The sequence below is a fragment of the Bos javanicus genome, chromosome 1, assembly GCF_032452875.1.
Source record: "Bos javanicus breed banteng chromosome 1, ARS-OSU_banteng_1.0, whole genome shotgun sequence".
Taxonomy (NCBI): Eukaryota; Metazoa; Chordata; class Mammalia; order Artiodactyla; family Bovidae; genus Bos; species Bos javanicus.
The window spans coordinates 88,011,005-88,024,568 of record NC_083868.1 but is presented as its reverse complement, the minus strand read 5'-3'; the positions used below and the strand labels follow the sequence as shown (position 1 = coordinate 88,024,568).

Genomic DNA, 13,564 nt, shown 5'->3' with positions numbered 1-13,564 from the left:
TCAAAATTCTGCAAGCCAGGCTTCAGTAGTACATGAATCATGAACTTCCAGATGTTCAAGCTGGATTTAGAAAAGGCAGAGGAACCAGAGATCAAATTGCCAACATCTGCTGGATCATCAAAAAAGCAAGAGAGTTCCAGAAAAACATCTATTTCTGCTTTATTGACTATGCCAAAGCCTTTGACTGTGTGGATCAAAACAAACTGCGGAAAATTCTGAAAGAAATGGGAATACCAGACCACCTGACCTGCCTCTTGAGAAACCTATATGTAGGTCGGGAAGCAACAGTTAGAACTGGACTGGTTAGAAGCAACAGTTAGAACAACAGACTGGTTCCAAATAGGAAAAGGAGTACATAAAGGCTGTATATTGTCACCCTGCTTATTTAACTTCTATGCAGAGTACATCATGAGAAATGCTGGGCTGGAAGAAGTACAAGCTGGAATCAAGATTGCCAGGAGAAATATCAATAACCTCAGATATGCAGATGACACCACCCTTATGGCAGAAAGTGAAGAGGAACTAAAAAGCCTCTTGATGAAAGTGAAAGAGGAGAGTGAAAAAGTTGGCTTAAAGCTCAACATTCTTAGAAAACTAAGATCATGGCATCTGGTCCCATCACTTCATGGGAAATAGATGGGGAAACAGTGTCAGACTTTATTTTTTTGACCTCCAAAATCACTGCAGATGGTGATTGTAGCCATGAAATTAAAAGATGCTTACTCCTTAGAAGGAAAGTTATGACCAACCTAGATAGCATATTGAAAAGCAGAGACATTACTTTGCCAACAAAGGTCCGTCTAGTCAAGGCTATGGTTTTTCCAGTGGTCATGTATGGATGTGAGAGTTGGACTGTGAAGAAAGCTGAGCGCTGAAGAATTGATGCTTTCGAACTGTGGTGTTGGAGAAGGCTCTTGAGAGTCCTTTGGACTGCAAGGAGATCCAACCAGTCCATCCTAAAGGAGATCAGTCCTGGGTGTTCCTTGGAAGGACTGATGCTGAGGCTGAAACTCCAATTCTTTGGCCACCTCTTACAAAAAGGTGACTCATTGGAAAAGACTCTGATGCTGGGAGGGATTGGGGGCAGGAGGAGAAGGGGACAACAGAGGATGAGATGGCTGGATGGCATCACCGACTCAATGGACATGAGTTTGAGTGAACTCCGGGAGTTGATGATAGATAGGGAAGCCTGGCATGCTGTGATTCATGGGGTCGCAAAGAGTCGGACATGACTGAGCGACTGAACTGAACTGAACTGAGACCAAGTCCTTCTACAAAGTATCACATGTGCCTAACAAACTCCATTTGTATGGCAAATTCAACAACTGTTGTTGCTGCTCAGTGGCTCAGTCATGTCCAAGTCTTTGTGACCCCATGGACTGCAGCACGCCAGCCTTCCCTGTTCTTTACTATTTTCCGGAATTTGCTCAAACTCATGTTCATTGAGTTGATGATGCCATCCAACCATCTCGTCCTCTGTTGTGCCCTTCTCCTCCTGCCCTCAATTTAGCCCAGCATCAGTTTTCCAATGAGTAGGCTCTTCGCATCACCTGGCCAAAGTATTGGAGCTTCAGCTTCAGCATCAGTCCTTCCAATAATCAGGTTGATTTCCTCTAGGTTTTAACAATATCAAAACCCAATTCATTCTCTGTTGCCATCACACTTGTTCCCCTTTCCGCATTCTCTATGACAGTTAATCTACCATTTAATCAGCCACACAAGCCAGAACACTGGAAACTCATTCTATATTATTTCCACTTTTTCATCTCCAAACATCCTATCACCATGTTCTGGCAAATTTACCTCTTAAATACTTCTTGAATTTGTCTAGTTCCTCTGTCCTTAACACTCCTGTTTTGTTTCAAAGTCTTTATCATCTACCACCTAGAATAATACAGCTTCTAACTGTTTTCTCTACCTCCTGGGAAGCAACCCTTATTTCATACTGTTGTTGCTAGAAGTTACCATTAAAATGCAAATCTGATGTTTATGCTACTACTTATCAATGGCTTCCTCCTGGCTACAGGATAATGTCTAAGCTCCTTATCAAGACAAGCAAAACCCTCCTGGACCTGGTCCCTGTCCATTTCTCCAGTCTAAAAACACATCCAACTTCAAATTTTACACTTTATCCCAGAAATACCAAATCTATTGTTTCTCTTCTCCTTTGTATATGTATTTCTTCTGGCCAACAAACATCCCCATCTTTGTAACATGGCTGATTCCTACTAATCTTCCAACAAGCCCTGCCTGCCCTGCACTCCCCAGCTCAGATAACATTTGTCTAACCCAGACAGTTTCTCATGGCTGGGGGCTTTCTTTTATTCTTCTTTGTATTTCCCAGTGAGTAGCACACACACAGGCACATAATATGCATTCTGTAAATAATTCTCACTTAAAAATAAAATGTTATAACTATATGATATTTTTTGTAAGCCTCACAGTAACCACAAAGGAAAAACCTGTAGTAGATACACAGAAGATCATAATAAAGGAGTCAAAGCCTACTGTCAGTTATCAAATTCTAATAGAAGACAGCAAGAGAGCACTCAAGGAACAAAGGATCTACAGAAAGTCAGAAAACAATTAACAAAATGGAAATAGGAAGTCCCCACCTATCAAGAACTACTTTCAACATAATGGATTAAATTCTCCAATCAAAAGACATGGAACGGGAGTTCCCTGGTGACCTAATGGTTAGGATTCCAGGCTTTCACTGCTATGGTTTGGGTTTGATCCCTGTTCAAGAAACTGAGATTCTAAGAGCCACAGTCCCACCCCTCCCCCCAAGAAAAGACATGGAAGGGATGAATGGATAAAAGAAACCCAATGATGTGCTGCACAAAGAGTTTCAGTTTAGCCTTAAGGACACACACAGGCTGAAAGTGAAGAGATGGAAAAAGATATTCTAAACAAATAGCAATCAGAAAAAAAAAAAGCAGAGACAAATTCTAGCAAAAATAGATTCTAAGCTAAAAATAGTCAAGAGACAAAACAGTTATTATGTAAAGATAAAAGGGTCAATTCATCAGGAAGACACAGCAATATTAAATATTTATGCACCCAATATCAGAGCACCTAAATATATAAAGCAAGCACTAACTGAACTAAAAAAGAAACAAACAGCAATACAGTAAAAGCTGGGGAATTTCTCTTTAAAGAATTCAGCAAAAATTTTTTATTGATGTATAGGTGATTTATAATATTAGTTTCAGGGTACAAAAAATGATTCAATTATATTGTTGTAGATTATTTTCCATTATAGGTTATAAGATATTGAATATGGTTCCCTGTGCATTATAGGTTATAAGATATTGAATACAGTTCCCTGAAAATCCTTACTGCCTATTTTAAGTATAGTAGTTTATATCTGTTAATCCCATACTCCTAATTTACCACTCCCCCTGTCCCTTTGCCCTTTAGTAATCACAAGTTTGTTTTCTATGTCTGTGAATCTGTTTCTGTTTTGTATGTTGACTCCTTTGTATTATTTTTTAGACTCCACATTTAAGTGATATCATATTTGTCTTGGTCTGATTTCACTAAATATAATAATCTCAAGGTTCATCCATGTTGCTGCAAATGGCATTGTTTCATTCTTTTTATGCCTGAGTAATATTCCATTGTGTTTGTGTGTGTGTGTGTGTGTGTATGTATATATATATATATATATATATATATATATTTGTTGCTATTCAGTTGCTCAGTTGTGTCTGACTCTTTGTGACCACATGGACTGCAGCATGCCAGGCTTCCCTGTCCTTCACCATCTTTTGGAGCTTGCTCAAACTCATGTCCATTGAGTCAGTGATGCCATCTAACCATCTCACCCTCTGTCGTCCCCTTCTCCTCCTGCCTTCAATCTTTCCCAGCATCAGGGTCTTTTCTAATGAGTCAGCTCTTCTGATCAGATGGCCAAAGTACTGGAGCTTCAGCTTCAGCTTCAGCATCAGTCCTTCCAATGAGTATTCAGGGTTGATTTCCTTTAGGATGAACTGTTTTGATCTCTTTGCAGTCCAAGGGACTCTCAAGAGTCTTCTCCAGAACCACAGTTCAAAAGCATCGATTCTTCGGTGCTCAACCTTCTTTATGGTCCAACTCTCACATCCATACATGACTACTGGAAAAACCATAGCTTTGACTATATGGACTTCTGTCAGCAAAGTGATGTCTCTGTTGTATATCTAGATATACATATAGACAGATATCACTTCTTAATTCACTCATCGTGGATAGACATTTAAGTTGTTTCCATGTTTTGGCTATTGTGAATAGTACTGCTATGAACATAGGGGTACATGTATAATTTTGAGTTATAGTTTTGTCCAGGCATATTCCCAGGAGTGGGATAGCTGGATCATATGGTCATTCTATTTTTACTTTTCTGAGGAACCATACTGTTTGGAAAGCAGTTTTTAAGTTGGACGCATTTATGTCTCAAGTTGGGGTTTTGTTCATAACGAAGAAGGTTAGATATATGTATACAGGGAACTGAAAATCTCAGTCTCAATGATTTTAATTTTAACCTCTAATTTTCAGAGGTCCTTACAGAAATAAAAATTAATTAGCCAAAGAAACAAGAAATGTTAATAGTGATAAGCTTAGAAAATGTGACTGAATTACTTGTTGTTGTTGTTTAGTTGCTAAGTCGTGTTCGACCCTCGCAACCCCATGTTCTATAGCCCTCCAGACTCCTCTGTCCATGGGATTTCCCAGGCAAGAATACTGGAGTGGGTTGCCATTTCCTTCTCCACTGAACTACTTAGTTGTACTCAATAATGTTTTGTTTTTCCTTGAAAAATGAGACCTCTCGATCAGTTTAATATTACAGAGCCAGATAAATTAACAAAAGCTCAGTAGTTTCTCCCTCCCACCCCATAAGCCTGGCTGTTTTGTTTTGTGAGTCTTCCTTCTTTTTGTAAGCTAGCAAAGACTAAGAGATGAAAAATTCCTTAAAGTGCAAATTTTTGGAATTATAATTGTAACAAAATTTATAATATTTGAAAATTTTAAAAAATACAAGTTCATCTTCCATAATCAATGAAAGAAAAAAAGTAGGAAGTGGGTTTTTCCAGGTCAATTGTACCTAAAGAAACATGACAAGTAGGCTTGACTATAGACCTTGCTTCAATCTTGTTTTTCAACAAACTGAAAAAAAGGACATGTGCAAGACAGAAATTTGTGTCTTTGATGACATTAAGGAATAACTGTTCTTTTTGCTAGGTATGAAAATGAAATGTTTTTACATAAGATGTCCATATTTTATAGAGAATTGTGTAGGAGTTTTACTGGGATTTCCCCAAAAAGCTTGAAAAAGGAAAAAAAAAAAAAAGAAAGGAGGGAGAGAAGGCAGAACAACCAAAGGAAAAAAGAAAAGACAAGTAGTGTATGGTTTGGTAATTATTGAAAATGGGACGATGAGTATATGAGGGTACATTTATTCTTCTCTCTATTCTTATATACATTTGGAAAATCTATAAAAGTCAAGAAAAATATCCAAAAGACATCAGATTAAAAGTAGAAACAATAAATTTAAGTGAGATTACTGTCCAAGTAAACTACCCTTTGAATATGCCAAACCTCATCATTTTTATGAGTAAATCAATGACACACAATCCATAAAAATTCTCAAAGGGATTTTACATCTGTGAAGCACAGAAAAATCATGACTTACATTCCTTTTGATGTTCCTCCTTAAATCATTTTTCTTTTCTTAATGGCTTCAAAGTACCTGAAAATCTTATAGCTTTAAGGGTAATGAGCTAAGCTTGTTTTGATGTTACCCTTCCCCTTAAGACTTCACATCAATTTTCCTATTTCAAAACAGATTTAACATTTCAAAACATATTTGAGGGGGAAGTTGAATATGAGAGGAATGTCTGGTAAGTAATCTTTACTATTAAACATACTTTGAACACACAAAATGGACTAAATCTTGTACAAATATTTATACTGCGTAAGTATTTCATGCAGCCTTTTCTTTTGTGCTTCATTCCTACAGTAAATGTTAGGTGATCATTCTGTCAGCACTGCACTAGGCAAGCTTTAGGGATTAGCAGTCAATGAGACAGACATTTCTTACCTTCACTAAGCATACAGTCTACTGAGGAAGACCCCAGAGAATTCCTAACCACTACTGCTAGGAGGTGGTGTTTTACTGTGATTAGTGACCATTATAAATAATCATATCTTTTGATTTTTTCACTCCCATTGCCAACAGGAAAAGCAATGCTAGTCAGTTTAGACTAATCGAAGTTCAAAACAGGTAAACTCTGGATATTCCTGATCAAAGTGATGCCATGTAGGGCCCTGTGGGGCTCCTGGGAACAGAGCCTTTCTGTGCCCCCATTCCCACTTCTTTGATCATAGGAAACAGATTTCATTTAGCCTTCATGACCTTCTTTGAGTTCCAGTGGGCAGATTCATGTAGCTATTAATTAAGGAACGGAGGGGATATAAGACCAGGAGAAACATTCAAGAGCAGCCTTGGGGCAAGGACCTGTTTCCCCAAAACAGATACACACAACAATGTGTTTGAGTTGTTTTGCACATACTGAAACCCTCTCTAGGTGGAAGAAGTTAATGATTATGACAGTATGCTACCTACAAACATGTAGACACCAGATTAATTGGACCTGAAGGTTGACAATGCTGATTCTTACTTACCTCACCAGAACCCATCAGAAGAATGTCCATAAATTGATCACACCCTCTTAGAAAATATAAACCTTCTCACTATTTTCCCCAAGGGAAGGACACATGATTTTGAGGGTGTCTCCCTTTGCCTGGCAAAGCAATAAAATGAGCCTTTTCTACTTCACCCAAAACTCTGTCCCAAGATTTGATTCAGCATTGGAGTACAGAGAAGCTGAGCTTTTGGCATCAAAAGCAGCTCCTATAGTCACCATTTAGAATTTGGTACCACTTGGTATAAGACATGAGAAGAGCTACATGAAAATACTCCAAGAAAATTACAGCTCTAACCGATTTATATAGGTTTTCAGTGTGGCCTGATAAGATTGCTACACACTTGGTGCACTTGGCAGTCCCACGGATCTCTCTTTTGCTTCAACAGTGTTTGGATGGAACAGATGGAGAGATGCCTTTTGTTCCAGCCTCTGACCACCCTCCAACCTTTTTTTCCAGTGGCAACCTCTGGAATCAGCCACTCAGCCAGCTATCCTTGGTCACCAGGACCAGACAACACCATTTTTTGAGCTTAATTCCTCATTACCAATCAACCATGAGCTCCCAGATTCACCAGAATTACTCTACCAAGGTGGAGGCCACCATCAACCATCTGGTCAACCTACATCTGTCCTTCTACAACCAGTCTCTGTCTGGGCTTCTATTGATATTTTGACTGCAAGGATGTGGCTCTGGAGGATATAGGCCACTTTTTCCATGAATTGGACAAGAGAAGCACAAGGACATCAAACCTTGAAAAGGCAAAACCAGCACGGTAGCCACACCCTCTTCCAGAATGTGCAAAAGCCATCTCAAGACGAGTAGGGTAAAACCCAGGACACTATGGAAACCGCCACTCTCAAGGAGAAGAACCTGAACCACCCTTTCAGATCTGCATGCCCTGGGCTCTGCCCCTGCAGGCTCCCGCCTTTGTGACTTCCTGGAGAGCTACTTCCTGGAAAAGCAGGTGAAACTCATCAAGAAGATGGGTGACCACCTGACCAACCTTCACAGTTCTGGCTGGACCCCAGGCTGGGTTGGGCAAGTATTTCTTGGAAAGTTTCACCCTCAAGCACAACTGGGCTTCCCAGGTGGGGCTAGTGGTAAAGAACCTGACTGCCAATGCAGGAGATATGAGACTCGGGTTCAATCCCTGGGTTGGGAAGGTTCCCTGAAGGAGGGCATGGCAACCCACTCCAGTATTCTTGCCTGGAGAATTCCATGGACAGAGGAGCCTGGCAGGCTATAGTCTATGGAGTCACAAAGAGTTGGACACAACTGAAACGACTTAGCACGCAAGCACAGCTAGGAGCCTCCAAGCCCAGAAGCCATTGAGGAGCCCCTCTGCTGTTAGGACTTCTGCCTGAAGCCCCCCTCTGCAGCCACTAGGCAGCTTTGTAACCACCTGGATCCCTCTCCCAAGCCTTGGACCAAATGGAATGGGTGTATAAATTTAGTCCTTGTCTTAGTCAGTGATGAAAAATGATTCTTCTATAAGAAATTATCCCCAAAACTTATCAACTTAACACAACAAAGGTGTGTTTCTTGCTCTCATTACATCTGCTTTGTGTCCTGATAGCTCTCCAGACAAAGGAAGAGAGGGCTAGAGAAACAAGCACCAGAAATGAACTGCCTCCATGTAGGACTAACACAGCATGTCTACTGACATTTCAATGACCAAAGCAAGTTATATGGCTCTACCCAACTTCAGTGATATGAGGGATGAAATATATGCCTTATGTAGAGAGCACCAGAAACTGGGAGATTGTTGACATTAGTAATGCCCACCATAGACCTAAACAATTATTGAGTTTTCTTCCCAGGGATATCAAATATACTTTCTTACTGGGGAAATGCTTTTTTCATCCTTTATTAATCTCAATTTCCCTTGACATGGCTTAGCCTCTTCACAGCAGAGTCACAGGAGAGTCATCACATTCCAGTGCTGTTTAATTACCTATCTCCTCTAATGTAAAGACTAGCAAGGTAATGACCATGTCCATCTTGCTCATACTGTATCCCCAGTACCTAGCACAGTGCTGGATATAAGGTAGATAAAGAGTGAATAATTTTATTGAGGTTTTATGCAAGACACTGTGCTAAGCAGGGAGATGGAACAGACTGGAATATAACAAAACCAGAATTCAAAGCCTGTGGAGAGATGATATGATAAACAGGGGTGAAGTCAAATTTTGTCAGGACAGAAGCTTATGCAAATTGGGGGGACCAATTTAAGAAAAAGAACAAAATTATAAATGCTAAATTAAGTACCTTATCCTAGAAGAGGTTCCTGCAGTGGCAGGGACTTGAAGCTTAAAGCTTCATCATTTCCACAATAAATGCATCTTTGATGGTAAGAGGACTAATGCACCAAATACTATAAAATCTTAGAAGAGTGATCAGAGATCTCTGCTGCTGCTAAGTCGCTTCAGTCGTGTCCCACTCTGTGCGACCCCATAGATGGCAGCCCACCAGGCTCCCCTGTCCCTGGGATTCTCCAGGCAAGAACACTGGAGTGGGTAGAGATCTCTGCTAGGAAAAATCAAAGATTTCATAGAAAGGAGATAAAGTGCAAGCTTGATCTTATAGATATAAACAAAGGAAAGGAATTGCAGGTGGAAGAAACATACTGAAACACACAAAAGAGAAAGAGTTAGACCTATTTAGTTCAGTCGCTCAGTCATGTCTGACTCTTTGTGATCCATGGAATGCAGTACACCAGGCTCCCCTGTCCAGCACCAACTCCCAGAGCTTGCTCAAACTTGCTCAAACTCATCCTCCAATCGGTAATGCCATCCAACCATCTCATCCTCTATGGTCCCCTTCTCCTCCTGCTTTCGATCTTTCCCAGCATCTGGGTCTTTACAAATGAATCAGTTCTTCGCATCAGGTGGCCAAAGTATTGAAGCTTCAGCATCAGTGTCTATCTATGGAATAGTGAAAAGTACTGTACTGTTTAACTAATGAGAGGTTGGGTGGGGAAAGCCTTAAAGGCTAGTGGTTCTCAGAGTGTGATCCTGCACCAGCAGCAGCAGCATCACCTGAGAACTTGTTAGAAACTCTTAATTGATGCTTTTGAACTGTGGTGTTGGAGAAGACTCTTGAGAGTCCCTTGGACTGCAAGGATATCAAATCAGTCAATCCTAAAGGAAATCAACCCTGAATATTCATTAGAAGGACTGATGCTGAAGTTGAAGCTCCAATACTTACTTCGGCCACCTGATGCAAAGGGCCAACTCATTAGAAAAGACCCTGATGCTGGGAAAAATTGAAGGTAGGAGGAGGAGGGGACAACAGAGAATGAGATGGTTGGATGGCATCACTGACTCAATGGACATGAGTTTGAGCAAGTTCTGGGAGACGGTGAAGGACAGGGAAGCCTGGCATCCATGGGGTCACAAAGAGTCAGGCACAACTGAGCAACTGAACAACAACAGGCTCCATCTCAGACTTACCCAACTAGACACTCCCAAGCTACAGCACAGGCCTCTATATTTTAACAATCACCTCCTAGTGATGCAGATGCAGTTAAAATTAGAATGCCTTAGGAAGTTACTTGAACGTCAGATGAAGTTATTCTCAGAAATTTTATTTCAGGCTGTTATACAAAATGGAGAGAAATAAGAAAAAAGAAATATGACAGAAAAAGTTTTCCTCATCTCACATCACATCTCACAAAATAAATTACAGATCAATTAAAAAGTTAAAGTAAAAAATGCAACCAGATCTTGTGTAGGACAAAAGGTTATTTCAATGTTAAGGCAACAATAAAACTTGGAAAAGAATAACAGACTTGATTTTACAATTTTAAATGTTTGTGCCATTAAAGAAAGTAAAAACAAACCAGGAAGAAACACACGTAACATACATCTCAGATAAAACATTTAAAACCTTAATTTTTTTTAAAAAAAGGCAAACTTCACATAGTTTTGGAAGTTTTGGCCACAGCAATCAGAGCAGAAAAAGAAATAAAAGGAATCCAAATTGGAAAAGAAGTAAAATTCTCACTGTTTGCAGATGACATGATCCTCTACATAGAAAACCCTAAAGACTCCAACAGAAAATTACTAGAACTAATCAATGAATATAGTAAAGTTGCAGGGTATAAAATCAACACACAGAAATCCCTTGCATTCCTATACACTAATAATGAGAAAATAGAAAGAGAAATTAAGGAAATAATTCCATTCACCATTGCAATGAAAAGAATAAAATACTTAGGAATATATCTACCTAAAGAAACTAAAGACCTATATATAGAAAACTATAAAACACTGATGAAAGAAATCAAAGAGGACATTAATAGATGGAGAAATGTACCACGTTCATGGATCGGAAGAATCAATATAGTGAAAATGAGTATACTACCCAAAGCAATCTATAGATTCAATGCAATCCCTATCAAGCTACCAACAGTATTCTTCACAGAGCTAGAAAAAACAATTTCACAATTTGTATGGAAATACAAAAAACCTTGAATAGCCAAAGCAATCTTGAGAAAGAAGAATGGAACTGGAGGAATCAACCTGCCTGACTTCAGGCTCTACTACAAATCCACAGTCATCAAGACAGTATGGTGCTGGCACAAAGACAGAAATATAGATCAATGGAACAAAACAGAAATCCCAGAGATAAATCCATGCACCTATGGACACCTTAGGAGGCAAGAATATACAATGGATTAAAGACAATTTCTTTAACAAGTGGTACTGGGAAAATTGGTCAACCACTTGTAAAAGAATGAAACTAGAACACTTTCTAACACCATACACAAAAATAAACTCAAAATGGATTAGAGATCTCAACGTAAGACCAGAAACTATAAAACTCCTAGAGGAGAACATAGGCAAAACACTCTCCAACATACATCACAGCAGGATCCTCTATGACCCACCTCCCAGAATATTGGAAATAAAAGCAAAAATAAACAAATGAGACCTAATTAAAATTAAAAGTTTCTGCACAACAAAGGAAACTATAAGCAAGGTGAAAAGACAGCCTTCAGAATGGGAGAAAATAGTAGCAAATGAAGCAACTGACAAACAACTAATCTCAAAAATATACAAGCAACTCCTACAGCTCAATTCCAGAAAAATAATTGACCCAATCAAAAACTGGGCCAAAGAACTAAATAGACATTTCTCCAAAGAAGACATACAGATGGCTAACAAACACATGAAAAGATGCTCAACATCACTCATTATCAGAGAAATGCAAATCAAAACCACTATGAGGTACCATTTCACTCCAGTCAGAATGGCTGCTATCCAAAAGTCTACAAGCTATAAATGCTGGAGAGGGTGCGGAGAAAAGGGAACCCTCTTACACTGTTGGTGGGAATGCAAACTAGTACAGGCACCATGGAGAACAGTGTGGAGATTCCTTAAAAAACTGGAAATAGAACTGCCTTATGACCCAGCAATCCCATTGCTGGGCATACACACTGAGGAAACCAGAACTGAAAGAGACACGTGTACCCCAATGTTCATCGAAGCACTGTTTATAATAGCCAGGACATGGAAGCAACCTAGATGTCCATCAGCAGATGAATGGATAAGAAAGCTGTGGTACACATACACAATGGAGTATTACTCAGCCAATAAAAGGAATACATTTGAATCAGTTCTAATGAGGTGGATGAAACTGGAGCCTGTTATACAGAGTGAAGTAAGCCAGAAAGAAAAACATCAATATAGTATACTAACGCATATATATGGAATTTAGAAAGATGGTAACAATAACCCTGTATACGAGACAGCAAAAGAGACACTGATGTACAGAACAGTCTTTTGGACTCTGTGGGAGAGGGAGAGGGTGGGATGATTTGGGAGAATGGCATTGAAACATGTATAATATCATATATGAAACAAGTCGCCACTCCAGGTTCGATGTACGATACTGGATGCTAGGGGCTGGTACACTGGGACGACCCAGAGGGATGGTATGGGGAGGGAGGAGGGAGGAGGGTTCAGGATGGGGGACATGTGTATACCTGTGGCGGATTCATGTTGATATATGGCAAAACCAATACAATATTGTAAAGTTAAAAAATAAAATAAAATAAAATTTAAAAATAAAAAAAGACAAACTTAGAAAAATGGACAAAGGACATAAACTGATCATTCACAAAAGAAATAAAAATGGCCAGGAATCATATGAGAAAATATTCAAGTTTACAAAAAATAAAGTGCTCAGGTTTTTGGCAAATTATGCTCAGAGCGTGAGACTCTTTGCCAGTAATTTATTTAACAGAGGCTCACTGTGGGAATTATCTTATTATTCACAAACCAATAGAAAACAGGTTAATATCTCTTAAGTCAATAAAGAAACATACTCCAAATCAAAGATAGATTCATTACACTACTGTCCCAGGCAGAGAAGAGGTGAAAGAAATAAAGTCCACATTTAGTTGAGGTGTACCTTTTCTATGAGCTTTTTCTCAGAAGAGTCGGCTTAGCCAACAGTGAGCTGATGTCCAGCTGCTGCCAGCGCGAAGGGCTCTCGAGGCCAGAGCACGACGCTAGCGGAACCAAGGCGTTGGCGGGCAAAACCACCTCCTCTTACCCAGGACCTTCGCCTGGTTTTCATCACTGCAGGCAGAGAAGGGGCCTTAAAAGTGGTTCCATACCACCCCCTTGTGGCCCCCACAGTATCTGGTCAAGAAACAACCCTCCAGGAAAGGGGGGAATGAAACTCTGTTCTTTACAAATTCCAGAAACCTGTGTCAATTCCCTATTCCGTGCCATAACTAACTATACTAGGATTAAAATGTGCCTCTAAACCTCTTCGTACTTTATTCAGGCCATGTCAGCATTCGTAAATATTTATTTGAGCTGAGCACACACGTAAACGTTATGAGATTGTAAAAATTGTCTCA

The 13,564-nt window shown here is 39.6% G+C and overlaps 1 protein-coding gene and 1 pseudogene across 1 annotated transcript in view; one reads left to right on the top strand and one right to left on the bottom strand.

The window, feature by feature from the left end:
* The window catches only part of KCNMB3 (potassium calcium-activated channel subfamily M regulatory beta subunit 3), a 98,379-nt gene that overhangs the window by 83,428 nt on the left and 1,387 nt on the right, over positions 1-13,564 (bottom strand). Inside the window, exon 2 of the transcript XR_009736168.1 lies at positions 13,108-13,277. The gene's annotated coding sequence lies outside the window, so the exon portion shown is untranslated. The remainder of the gene's footprint in view (positions 1-13,107; positions 13,278-13,564) is intronic.
* Positions 7,120-8,353, top strand: LOC133254858 (ferritin light chain-like; annotated as a pseudogene).